Genomic DNA, 13,542 nt, shown 5'->3' on the forward strand with positions numbered 1-13,542 from the left:
TTCCACTTGGGGTAGGAACTAAAGTAAATGCAAGATTATGTTGTGATTTCACAAACAGGAGACAAAATGGAAAGTATGTATCTGAATGAACTTAAGAATGAAAGGAAAAAAATAGGTGTATAAAATGCTTTCCATGAGAAATCAAGAAAATTACAGTAGTTTGACAGTGGTCAATGTCATGTGTCATGTCCCCACAATTCCAAGGTGCCTGTTTATTACCCACTCCTTTCCCTATCTTTCTCTACTACCTGCTTTTTTTAAAAAACAAAAACAAAAACAAACTTCCAAGTTTTCTAACGCTTAGTGTGGAAGTGGTGATATCTCTGTATGCCACAATAGACACTGGGAATCCCATTTGTTCTATGTAATCTCTGCTGTTTTGAGGGTGTTTGGGCCACACCCTGCAGTACTTCTAAGGGGGCCATGGATCAAACTGCTTCATGTAAGACATGTACCTTACCTCCTATTATCTCTCTCTGCATGCTCCTTTACAAATATAATTTTATGAAAAAAAAGAAAAATTTTTGTGTTGGAATTTCACATCTTAGTACCTTTGGAAAATTCCTGCTTTGTCCCAGGTCTGCCCTAGTTTTCAGTTGAATGGGAGCTGTTTTTATGACAATATCTATAATTTTAGTGTGCAGGGAAATAATGTCACATTAGCAAGGTCGTTTACAGAGATAAATCTTTGGCTTTTAAGTAGGCTTTAAATATTAAATGAATTCCTACGTGTCTAGTGGCAGTACCTGAACAATGTCTGAAGTAATTATCATGTTATCAAGAAAGTGAATTTGCAGTGGATAAATGTATTCAGCAACAAAATTAATGCAACAGTAGTTGTCAGATCATTTGAGCAGTGAATTTATGGGAGCAATTTTAATTTAGAGCCCATAATGCAGGCAGTTTTCACCCGGTCATTTACATTTGACTGATAAGACTTTGGAAAGAGAATGAAAAGCATCTTATGGAATGTCTTCGATGTACACAAAACTGAACACTAATCAAGCACTAAGGAAACAGGACAAAAGGGCTGAGTTGGGCATAGCATGCATTTGTCACGTGAGGGTTAAACCTAGAAGGGCTTTGCTAGAATTTAAAAATAGTGATACAATTTTCACTTGTCTCTTACATAATCAGAGCAAATGATTTTGTTCCTGATAAGGGAAGCGTGAGGATTTGTGTCTGAGATGTCCCTGCATCTCCCCAGTTGGTGACGCAGATGCTGCCATGGATGTCTTTTTCAGATGCTTCCTCTTCAGGACACAATTATTTCTGCCATGAAAGAGGAATCATCTTTTAATGAGAGCTATTGAATTTTCCCCTCTTTTTAATGCTCCCTTCATTGGATAGTAGATTGTCAGCGAAGACCGACGTGTACTATTTCCCTGCTGCGTCCCCAGAATGGGCCAGGATCTTTCCAGATTTGTGCTGTGAGTCATTGAGGCACACACACTCTTCTTCCTCAACCCTTCATCGGCAAGCTATAATGAAAAGGGGCTGTTGACTCACTTTTTCAGATCATTAATAAAATGTTAAGAACTGGCAATGTTGAGATGTTAAGAAGCGCCAATTCCCGGGTACCCGATTTCCTTCTCGTTTCATGACAGACGGTTATTTATCATTCCTGCCCTGTTGTTTGCATTTCTCTTGACAGTTTTGCAGTCTTTGCAGGAACCATCCTATCGGAGTCAATTTCCATGAATTTTTAAATGAAGGCTTTGGGCGGCACTAGATCAAATGTTTTGCTGGAATCTAACACCCTTGATATTCATTTTGTAACCTACAGTCATTAATTTTTAAAATATGTTAACTAATCACATCTATCTAGAATGACTAACATTATCCTATTCTTTTTCCCTGACTGTTGGTAGGAGGTGACATTCAGGGACATCATTTTGGTGGCGTGTTTATTACAAATGACTCCATAAAGTCGTGAAGAGAGTTCCCATGAGAGCTGCCAGGTGATTATTTATAGAAAAGTAACTAAATGAGAAACCTTCAAATCAGACATATTCAGATTCTTTGTACCTGTTCATTACTATATGGTTAAAAATAAAAGATACCAAGTTTTAAAACAGTATAGAAAGTCAGTTTAGCAAGTCACAGTACATAAACCTTTATATCTGCCTTGCTGCAGTGTGCATATCAGCTATGGCATTGCTGTGTGCAAGACTTAGTGTTTATTTCGTAGCTTTCTTTGAGCACTGGCATGATTGAAGTGTTCCAGAGACATAATTCCATGAGAATTATTTTGATCTGGGTCCTTACTGAAGAAAAATACTGCGAATCCCTAATGCTAATGAGCATTAGCACTATTATTTATGACAGAATTGCACAATGAAAATGACACATAACTGGACAACACAACGCTGGGGAGAGATAGAATCTCCTTTCTAAAAACAAAATACCCCCCACCCCATTTTGTTTTGTGGGCAAGGCTTGGAGGTACTTGGGATTTACTTATTAATCTGTCATTTGTGCAAAAGACAAGTACTCTGCCTAGTGTACAATTGCTCTAGCCCTGTGCTTCCTTTCCTAGTGGAATATCCAAGGTTGTATATCTGGACTAAATATAGATCTGTGATACACTGTAGGATCCAAGATTTTTTATATGGCAATTCAGTATACCTAAGAAGTCAATTTCTATCAATAAGAATGTCACTACTATCAAAGTGATACATGTTAAAATTTGTACCATGTGGAAGCTATTGGAATGGGTTGGCATCTAATGCTTCCAATGCAGAAAAAATAGTCAACAAATTGATAACATGTCATTTATGTCCAGCCCATTCATTCTCTATTGTGGAGAATATATCTATGATATTTCTTGTAATAGTTTCTAGGTGAGGGAAACTGAACTTCGGATGGAGATAGGGTGTGACCGCACTTTGTTGCTTAATAGAAAAACTGATCAGAAAGAGTGGAGTACAGGGGCCAGAGTTAGAGTGTTTGCTTTATTTGTGACTGACCCAAGTTTGATCCCTGACATCCCATACAGTTCCCTGTGTCTACCAGGAGTGAATACTGAGCACAGAGCCAGGAGTAATCTCAATCACCATCAGGTGTTCACCCAACCAAAACAAAAAGAGGAGTAAATGGAGGAAAGAAGGGATTGAGCTTAATGGACCTCCTTATAAAGAGAATTGTGACTAATGGAAATATTAAGTCATTGGAAAGTGTGGGGTTAGCTTGTTGCAGAGAGAGTGGAAGGCCTGTGATTTAAAGAATGGCCATGGGAGGCAAGGGTCACTGACGCAATTATTGTCTGTTATGAAGCTTCCTGGCAGGCATTTCAGTGAAAAGAATTCATGTGAAGGTTTTAAGTTTAAGGCTGATTTTGGTATGACTTGAATTTTTCTAACAAGGGTGTAGTGGTAACTGTGGGGAATGACCACAAGGGCATTTTAGGTCATTATACTTCAGAGGTTCTACAACAGTTTGATCTCCTTCCTTCCCCCACTATCAAATGGCAACATAATAAAAAGAGACAGAGTGAGAATGAGAATTTTGAATATATTTTAAAAATGTATTCATTGTTATGGATCTTGACTATGTTACCAAGGTGCTCTGAGGACCAAAATGAAGATATGGCTATTCTCAGATATGGAAAAGATATAGGATGTGAGGGACATGACTGTTCACTTAATTTATGTTTTTTTAATTGTTAATTGTTTTAATGTTTATTTTTAACTTCTTATATAAAAGTTAATTGGATACTACTGGTAAATTCAGTGGGTAGACTTCAGCTGGGATTCAACATGGTAGCAATAATTTACAAGATAAAAGGTGCATAATCTAAAAAAATCATGCCATTGTCAATCTATATGACTTGTGGGAATTATATATTTTTCTTTTTTTTTAATTATTATTAATCTTTTTTTGGGGGGGCCACACCCATTTGATGCTCAGGGGTTACTCTTGGCTAAGCGCTCAGAAATTGCCCCTGGCTTAGGGGGACCATATAGAACGCTGGGGGATTGAAATGCAGTCCTTCCTTGGCTAGCACTTACAAGGCAGACACCTTACCTTTAGCCCCTAAAATTATTTTTAATTAAAGAAAATGCACCACACCGTTGACATATTAGACCATAATACGCTTGTTTCAAGATGACATAAAACAAAGTTATTAAAAAATAAAAATAAAATAGAGAAAAACTAAAAAAAAACTGAAGAGAAGAAAAAAGAAGAAAAATTTCAGTAACAAATATATTTGTGAAAATTATTGTATCTCCAATAAAGTCATTAATACAATAGGAGGTTTGAAATAATACATTAGTGCAATAGGAGGTTTTGAAAGCTCTTCATTTTTTTTAAAGATAAGAGATAGAAAAATACAGGGGTCCGGCGTGGTGGCGCTAGAGTTAAGGTGTCTGCCTTGCCAGCGCTAGTTTAGGATGGACGCAGTTTGATCCCCTGGCGTCCCATATGGTCCCCCAAGCCAGGAGCGACTTCTGAGTGCATAGCCAGGAGTAACCCCTGAGCGTCACCGGGTGTGGCCTGAAAACAAAACAAAAAAAGAGAGAGAGATAGAAAAATACTATAAAAAGTTTTGTGTGTGTCAGTTGCTATTGTTTGCATAGACACAGCAAAACATGGGAGAAATAGAAAAGGAAAACGTTTAGCCTAAACATGGGAGACCTTACCCATGAAGTATTTTGGCATAAGACCAACTTGGTAGCCAGCAAAAGTTCACAATAAATGGAGGTGGGGGTAAAGGGGCCGCCAAGAGCAAATTAGTAGCACTGGAGTATCTGCTCCTTCTTAGGCTGAGAATCTATCTTTTCACTTTGGGAGCAGGTTGGCAGCTGGCTGGGCTGGGGGAATATTCTTTGTGAGGAATTAAAAACTAAGTGTAGAAAGGGTTAAATAGGGGGAAAAAACAGATGGGATGTGAAAGAGTGAAGGGCTAGAAAAGAAATGGTAAGATGGTAAGTAAAGGGGGGGAAGGAAGGGTTATATATGACAGTGGGGAAAACAACATACAACATAGACATTAAATATATTACAGATGGACATTAGACAGACATTGAGATGACCAAAACATACACTCATGTACACACAAGCTTCATGAGTTAGATTGTGTTAAAGCATTCTCAAAAGCAATCATATTGTTTAAGTCTAGAAAACTAAGTGATATGGTAATGAACACTATGAAAGGAGTCTACACCATGAAATGTTGTCTAGTGGGTTTTGAACACCCAATTTCCTTTTCTAAAAGCAATCTAAAATTATGACAATTATAGTATAATGGCAAACAACCTTCAATTGAAAACATATTACAATAATATATTCAATGAATGAGCTCTGAAACAGGAGTTCATGGTATGCAGTTGCATATTCCATTGCTATTTGTGGACACAAACATTAGGTTACATTATCAGGCATAATCAAGTAGAAAATGAATAGATAAGAATTTTTGTTGGGGCCAGAGCAATAGCGCAGTGGTAGGGTATTTGCCTTTTATGATCAAGGATGGACCTTGGTTTGATCTCCAGTGTCCCATATGGTCCCCTGAGCGAGGAATGATTTTTGAGTGCATAGCCAGGAGTAACCCCTGAGCATCACAGGGTGTGACCCAAAAAGCAAAAAAAAAAAAAAAAAAAGTTTTTTTGTGACATTATCATAATGACCCCTGTCTTCTGAGTCTAATATAGTATAACATTGTGATGTGGAACTGGGGTAACAAACCAACCTATATCTCCAAGTACCACTGTGGCAAAAAGATTAAGGAGTTACTATAAACATAGTAAAATTAAAACTACTATATAAGTAGTTTTATAGCAAGCACTGTAGTGCAAGTCCATGGCTTCCAAACACATTCTGTACTCGTTTTTGTGGATAAAAGCTTTAGAACATTATTATAAATATCTATAAAGATCAGATGATTGGTCACCTGTTCAAACTAAACAGCCATATCCATTCTTGATGGGAGATTTTAATCCATTGGCATTTAATAAAACAATAGACAGAAAGGGCTGTTGTGCCATTATATTGTATAGGGTTGTTGTTGTTGTTGTTACAATTGAGGGTTTGATCCATGCAATTGCTCTTTGAGTAGCTTATTTAGGGTTGGTTTGGTTAGTGCAAATATTGTGAATTCTTTTTTGTCTGAGAATTTTTTTAACCCTCCCTCCCAGGTAAATGAGAGTTCAGCTGGGTAGTGGACTCTATGTTGAAAGTTTCTTTCAGTAGTTTGAGTACGTCATTCCACTCCTTTCTTGCCTGGACTGTTTGAAATAGAAGATTTGACTTGATTCTTAGGTTGTTTTCTTTATACTTGAGATTTTTTTTTTTATTTTTGGGTCAGACCCAGTGATGCTCAGGGGTTACTCCTGGCTATGTGCTCAGAAATGCCCCCTAAATTGGGGGACCATATGGGATGCCGGGGGATCAAACTATGGTTTGTCCTAGGCTAGAGCATGCAAGGCACACCTTATGGGCTTGTACTACTGCTCCTGCCCCTATACTTGAGAAAGTTTTTCTCCCTTACTGCTTTAAGGAGTTGATCTCTTGATTTGATTTTTGCCATTTGGATTACCAAATGTTTTGGTATTGTTCTGTTATGGTCTATTTTGTTTAGCACTCCTTTTTAAAATTTTTATTTATTTATTTTTTTGTTTTTGGATCTCACCCAGCAATACTCAGGGGTTACTCTTGGCTCTATGCTCAGAAATTGCTCCTGGCAGGCTCGGGGGATCATCTAGGATGCCAAGATTCAAACCACTGTCCGTCTGCATGCAAGGCAAATACCTTACCTCCATGCTATCTCCCTGGCCCATGTTTGGCACTCTTTTGCCTCTTGAATTTGTAGAGAAACCTCTTTCCCAAGGGCGGGGAAGTTCTCTGCTATTATCTCCCTCATTATTTGTCCTTTACCTTTCCCTTTTTCTTCCCCTTTTGAAACTCCTATAATTCGGAGATTATTTCTCCTGTCTTTGTTCATAAAGTATCTTTCATTTTCTTCCAGGGTTTTGTCTCTTTTTTCTCTTCTGACTTTTTTATTCTAGCTGGCTTGTAATTTGTCTTTAAGTAAGTCTATACAATTATCCACCTGTGTAATTCTACTCTTATGGCTTGCTAACATGCTTTTTAGTTCCTTCAGTTCCATTTTTATGGATTCTCTCATTTTCTGAAAGAGTTCTTCTTTGAATTGGTTGAATTGTTCATCTATAGATTTCTTAATTTCACAGGCTAGTGACTTCTTGATTTTCATTGCTAACTCGTTAAGTGTTGATTTTAGGTCCTTATCTATAAGGTTCAGGCATTTAGTAAACTTGGAGATTTGCCAAGATTTCTCTCTGTATTACCCACAGTAGATGTCTTCTTTAGCTTCCCCATTGAACTTTGCAGTTAATGATTTAGAGTGCTGGATTTCTTAGGCTGTTCAAAGAAGTGCTAGATCCAATATGCCAAGAAGTCTATGACGTAAATGGAAATGACTTTGATTTGCGAAAATGAGAACTGAAGGGAAGGAAGGAAAGATGCTGAGAAAGACCCGTTTGCATTTGGTGAGAGGGATTAAAGAGTGAGGTTTCTTATTCCCTCCCCAGCACCAACCTGGCTGGCCCCAAAGGGCAGATGAACAGTGATGACACTGGAACTCAGAAGGATACTGAGAGAAGGCGGGAATTACATTTTTTCCTGAGAGAGCTTTATTAATCTTTGTAGTCAAGAGAATGTGTGTATATGCATGTATTTTTTTGGCCAGACTTGTCACAACACTGTGTACTAGAGATTAAAGTTTTAGTGAGTCTGTTTAACTATTTGTAAGCACTGATCATTTGTATGATGGAAGCTCTAGGTCAATTTTGATCTCTTTCTCCCTATACACTAGTCCAAAGGGGGAAATGAAGACATGGTTGTTGAACCTTTGTTGTCATTCTTTCAAAGTAGGAGTTATCACTAATGGCCTCCTCAACTTAAAGATCCATATAAAGTACTGTCTCCTACCATATTATGTTTTTTTATAGATTGAGGCGAGACTGCTGATATGCATCTTTTATTATTTTTAGTAACTTTATGGGGCACTATTTATATACAAAGAGTCACAAATATTTAATGAGGACATTTTGACTTTGAACTTGTGAAGTCACCTTTGCCACGATCACACTGATAACCATATAAAACTTCCAAAGTTTCCTAGTGTCACTTTTGTTTTTGTCCTAAGAGCATTTTTTATAAAATCTACTCTCTTCCACAACACTATCTTGTTGAGCATGGGCTCTGTGTTGTATGTTTAGAATGTTTTCATCTAGTGTGACCCCTGAGTCCATGCTGGTCGCTGGCTTTAGAGGCTCTCCATGAGAAATGCCCTCCAATATGGACAAACCAAATTCCCAGATGGAAAAGCCACATTTTACTGATGTTACAATAGATGCCATAAGTAGGTCATGACCTCCTTTTGTTTATTTTCAAACACAAGTTTATTTTCAAATTAGAGATCCTTAAGAATTCACTTGCTCTCAGTGTGTTTCTCTCTAAACTCTATAATCTACATACACAGCATACAAGTTTTAAAGACTGATAATTGTTGGTTTTACTAAGAATAAAGCCATACTTCTATTCTGAGTTTAGAAATGAGAAAATAAATTTGGTACAAAGGGGTTTTGTCTGAGCATCAGGTATGATGAACCTAACTAATGGTAGGCCAATACTTCCTTTGTGTCTCTCCCAGAGATGAAAAATTTCTCACATTCTTTGTTGATATTACAAAAATAGTGACATTAACACCAGAAAGACTTTAGTCTTGCTTCCATTGCTTGAGAGGTGAAGGACTGCATTGTTTTGATGATAGGGACTGCTGTGCACTTCTTGCCCTTACATACTAACATGGATATATTTGGGAAATAGCTCTTACCTCCTATACTTAGAGATAAAAATTGAGATCAGGAGAAGTCTCAAGGGAACGAGAAAAATGGGGATGGGGAAATCGGAGGAGGATTATAACTTGTTGTATTCCTGCAGGTGATCCAGCTCAAATCTCTAGATAAACTTTAAAATGGTGAGATACCTTTTTGGGTGCATACAGATTCACTCCTGATATTGAAAATTTGGCCTCCCTCACATCTCTCTGTTCCTAACAAAGTATTTGTGTTGAAATTCCCCTAAGACTAAACTTCATTCATTTTTCTTTATAAAAATGAGATTATTGCTTTATTGTGTTTTGACTGGCCCGTCTGAATAAAGTTTCATAAGTCCAACTTGAAGCTGAGAAATTTCAGACTTGAGAGCAATTTAGAAATGGGTAGAAATTTCATTATATTGTCCACTTATGAAACAGTCTTTTCCCCTCGGGCTAATTTATAGTTTTATTTAGAACCAGATATCAAAAGGATATTGGGGGGAAACTAAGCAAATCAATGGTGATGCACACAAGAACACACAGGTGGGGGTTCTTGTAACATCAGAGACATCTGATGTGTTGAATTAACTCACTGTGTATGTTCACTCTGAAGGTACATTTGTTTAGATTCAGGGTCTTCATTACTATATACTATCAGTGCCATCTTGAAACAACTAGGAACTTTCAGTGCTTTCAGATTTTCCACCTAGTTTCTCTTCATCAGATTTGTGCAATCACTCTGAGGGATGCTTGTCAGGTGTTGAAAGCAGTGGACATTTTCGCTGCATTCATCTTCATGCCTAACACCTGGTGGCATTCTGTTGCGAACCAGCTTTTTAACTGATTCACAAGAACATTGAATACCAAAGGGAATATACTGAAAGGAGACAAGAGACCCAACAGAAATCCGAATGGCACCTGTGGGCCTCTCAAAGGTGCTAATCTATTTTGTTTGTTGGGAAACTTGATTCAAGGAGTGCTTGTTTCTTGGTTTCCCTGGAAAATAAAGCCATTTTACAGAAATGTTTACTCCTATTGTATCTTGGTAGAGCTAAACTGAAACTGGGAAAGTGGTGCAGAGGCCCCCTCCTGGAGATCAGGGGAATTGGAGCTCCCAGTTTCTTTGGGGGTTACCTATTTTACTGTGGACCTGGGATTGCCAGTGTTGGAGGGAGAAGTAACTGCAGACCTTGAGTAACTTGGTCTTTTGACTGGAACTAGAAGTCAGGGCTTCTCCGTGCCAAGGAGCTTGCTGTTTTTTTCAGCTGGACACACTTCTCTGCCCAGAGGACTTTCTACTTACTGTTAGTAGGATCAAAGTGAGTCCAGACATAAATAGATTTGCAAATGGGAGATGCTAGTATTTGGGGGGGGGGGGTCGTGTCACACCCGGCAGCGCTCAGCGGTTACTCCTGGCTCTGTGTTCAGAAATCGCTTCTGGCAGGCTCGGGAAACAATACAGGACGCCGGGATTTGAACCACTGTCCTTCTGCATACAAGGCAAACGCCCTACCTCCATGCTATCTCTCCAGCCCCTTAAAAAGATTTCTTTACTTCAGAAATCAGCTCCATCAATTTCTGCAATTTGAAAGCTTTGCATGTTTAAATTTATAATGGCATGTTAATACTATATATTTTTCCTTTGTGTTAAAAGAAACAAGGGAAAATCACAAATAATTTAAAAATATATATAATATTTTAGATCAACATCTTTTCTTTTTGTTTTCTTGAGATCAACATCTTTTAAGGAATAAAAATGATCGTACATTTTGAGTCTTGTTTCTTAAAAAACAAGTATGGAAAAGTTACATTGAAGTTTTATTTCTACAATTATATTTTCACACATGATTATTATAATACTTTGGTATACCCAGAATTTTCTTCATAAGAAAGACAGTGAGGATATACTAAGTTATGTTCTCTATTCATTTGAACCAAAAGCTAATATTGACAACATGTCAGATCTAAAAAATTGTCTTCCAAATTCAATCAGGGGAAAGCAGATCAAAAACATGTTTAGTCAAACTGAAGTAGGTAGGTGTAGCATGAAATAATTAACGATGGGGCTGGATGGCGATGGATGGAGGCCTTTGTGCTTAGGCCCCAGCCACGTGGCTTCATCCCCATCCAGCTGGCGAATTCCAGGCCCAGGTAATCGGCGTAAACAAGACTCACTCACAGGCAGGCTTCAGGAAGAATCATCTTTATTCAAGCCCTATTCACCACATGTGTGTGGCCTATCTCATAACCTTTTAAGCAATAGTTATTCTTGGCCCTGCATCTAAACTCCTTTCAGCCATCTTTCCTTTGGGCTCCATGCGGCCCCATGATCCAAAAGCCAGGGAGCCGAGCCGGGCCAAGAGAGGAACGGCCAAAGGGCCGAATTCCCTTGGTCCATGCCTTATCTAACCTTTTCCAGACCCCTCCCAGGAATGGGAGGGGCTCGCAGGTAAGGTTACGCCTACTATCCGGTTCCCAAGACCCCTCCCCGAAATGGGTGGGTCTAGGGTCTCAAATGGGTACACCCACAGGTAGGTGCACTTGTGAAGGATTTGGGGCTCAAGTTTAACAGAATTTCCCCAATTCTATCCTGTCACATGCTATGTCCTCTGTTGTCTAATGAAATGTTGCTCTGCCCATTTTGCACCAGAAAAAAAAATAGCCAAAAAACCAACTGCTCATTCAACAGTAACCAGGTCAGCTGTTACTTTTCCTGCAACTTCATCATTCTTTCATCACATAAGTTGTTTTCAGAAAATGAAAACATATTCCTTAAAGATGAAGACTACTTCTCCAAAGCTGTCTTCTTAGAAAATGTCAAAATCAGTTTTTTCTTCTGTTCAAATACACCTTTGTATCTTAGCTCAGACATTAGCTATCCTTCCTAGATGCAACTGGACCCTACAGAGCACTTGACTATTCTCTCCTTCCCACTGGTTATCACTCCAGTTTGCTCTAATACTCAGATCATGTGTTTATGGTAAAAGTATCTTGATCAAAAGTTTTCTTTGATCCTTAAAATATTAATGGGAAAGTCAATTGTACATATGTTACATAAAAATGGGAAATTCCCAATTAAGCAATTAATAACTAACCTAACTGTTCTGAATTAACAGGTACCAGACAAGAGCCAGGACTGAGGAAATAAATTGGGCTAATAAGTCATAAGTAGCAAAGCCTGTAATGATGGCTAAGAAAGCTTTAAGTTATAAAATCTGTTCATATTGAGACCAGAATAATAATAAAGAGATTAAGTGCTTGCCTTGGATTAAGCCGACCCAGATTTGATGCCTAGGGTCTGCCCAGCACCACTAGGAGTGGTCCCTAAGCACAGAGTCAGGAATAAAACCTGAGTAGAATCAGGTGTAGCTTGAAACAAACAAACAAACAAACAAACAAACAAAGTTGACCTTTGTTTGCTTCCGAGAAGCCTGGCAATATAAGCAAATCATATCACAGGATGATGATATAATTTATTGCCCAAACCAGAGCACATTGAGAGTGGGGATTTTATTAATGTGTATGCAAAGATTGTAGGCATAAATTGTAACTTGGTAAGGCAAACGAGTACCAGATGAGTTCTGAGTACCAGTTATCCTAAGTTAGGTAGGTGACAGAACTAGAAAACAAGAAGAATCTGTTATGCAATAAGTGAAGGAAAGAGAAATTTTTCATAGCAAAGCAGAGAAGCGAAATAGAAACAATGGCAGGCAATTATTCATTATGCATTGTTTTCAGCAGAGTGTTTTAACAAGTTCTCCACATGCTAAAATATTGATTCACTGGGGGCCCAGATATCACTTTTTGGGGGAAGGCTATACCCAGTGATGTTGAGGGGTTACTCCTGGCTATGGGGACCGTATGGGCACCAGGAGATCGGACCGTGGTCCATCCTTGGTCAGCCTTGTGCAAGGTAAATGCCCTACCGCTGCACCACTGCTCCTGCCCCAGATATCACTTTTTTGTAATGAAGTATTAATTGAGGTGTTATATATATTTTAAACATAATGCCTTTGTATACTTAATTGATAATGTTAATATATCTTCACTAGTGTAAGAAGTGTAAATATATATTTTTATATGCACTGTGACATAAAATATTTGTGTGACTTGCTTCTTGCCCTTTTTAAATAAGAATATTGGCCTGGAACCAAACACAATATTTCACTGGTCTGCCTGGCTAAAGAGTACTATTAACTTAATACAGTACCTGGAGCTCTTGAACACCTAAGAAATTCTTAAGTGAAACAAACTTAGATATCAGCATTACCTAGATGTATGGAGTGGAAGTTGAGGTTATTATACCAATTGCTGAGCATGATTAAAGCAGCTGCTAGAGGTTCATTTGTGGCAGCTACCTAAGGTTCTCAAGCTCAAAACTGTAGGCTCTGGAGGCTGAAAGTATATAAGGGAATCTCTGTTCTCTCCTCCACTGGATACATATCTTATGGTCTTAAGTGATCCTGAAGGCTAGTTCTTTTTAAAAAAAAAATCATAGTTCAGGTGAAATAATCTCCTTCATTATTTTTGTTTTATTTATATCTCTGTGAGAAAACAGTCTGTACTTGTGACATAGCTTATTCTCAGAAATTGGTCCTAATCTGAGAAATGCTTAAAATAGATGAGTAAACATTAAAAAATATTTCCAACATTTTTACTTTTTAATCTTACCCTTTTGATATTGAATATGAGGCAGTATT

Source organism: Suncus etruscus, chromosome 3 (assembly GCF_024139225.1).
Source record: "Suncus etruscus isolate mSunEtr1 chromosome 3, mSunEtr1.pri.cur, whole genome shotgun sequence".
Taxonomy (NCBI): domain Eukaryota; kingdom Metazoa; phylum Chordata; class Mammalia; order Eulipotyphla; family Soricidae; genus Suncus; species Suncus etruscus.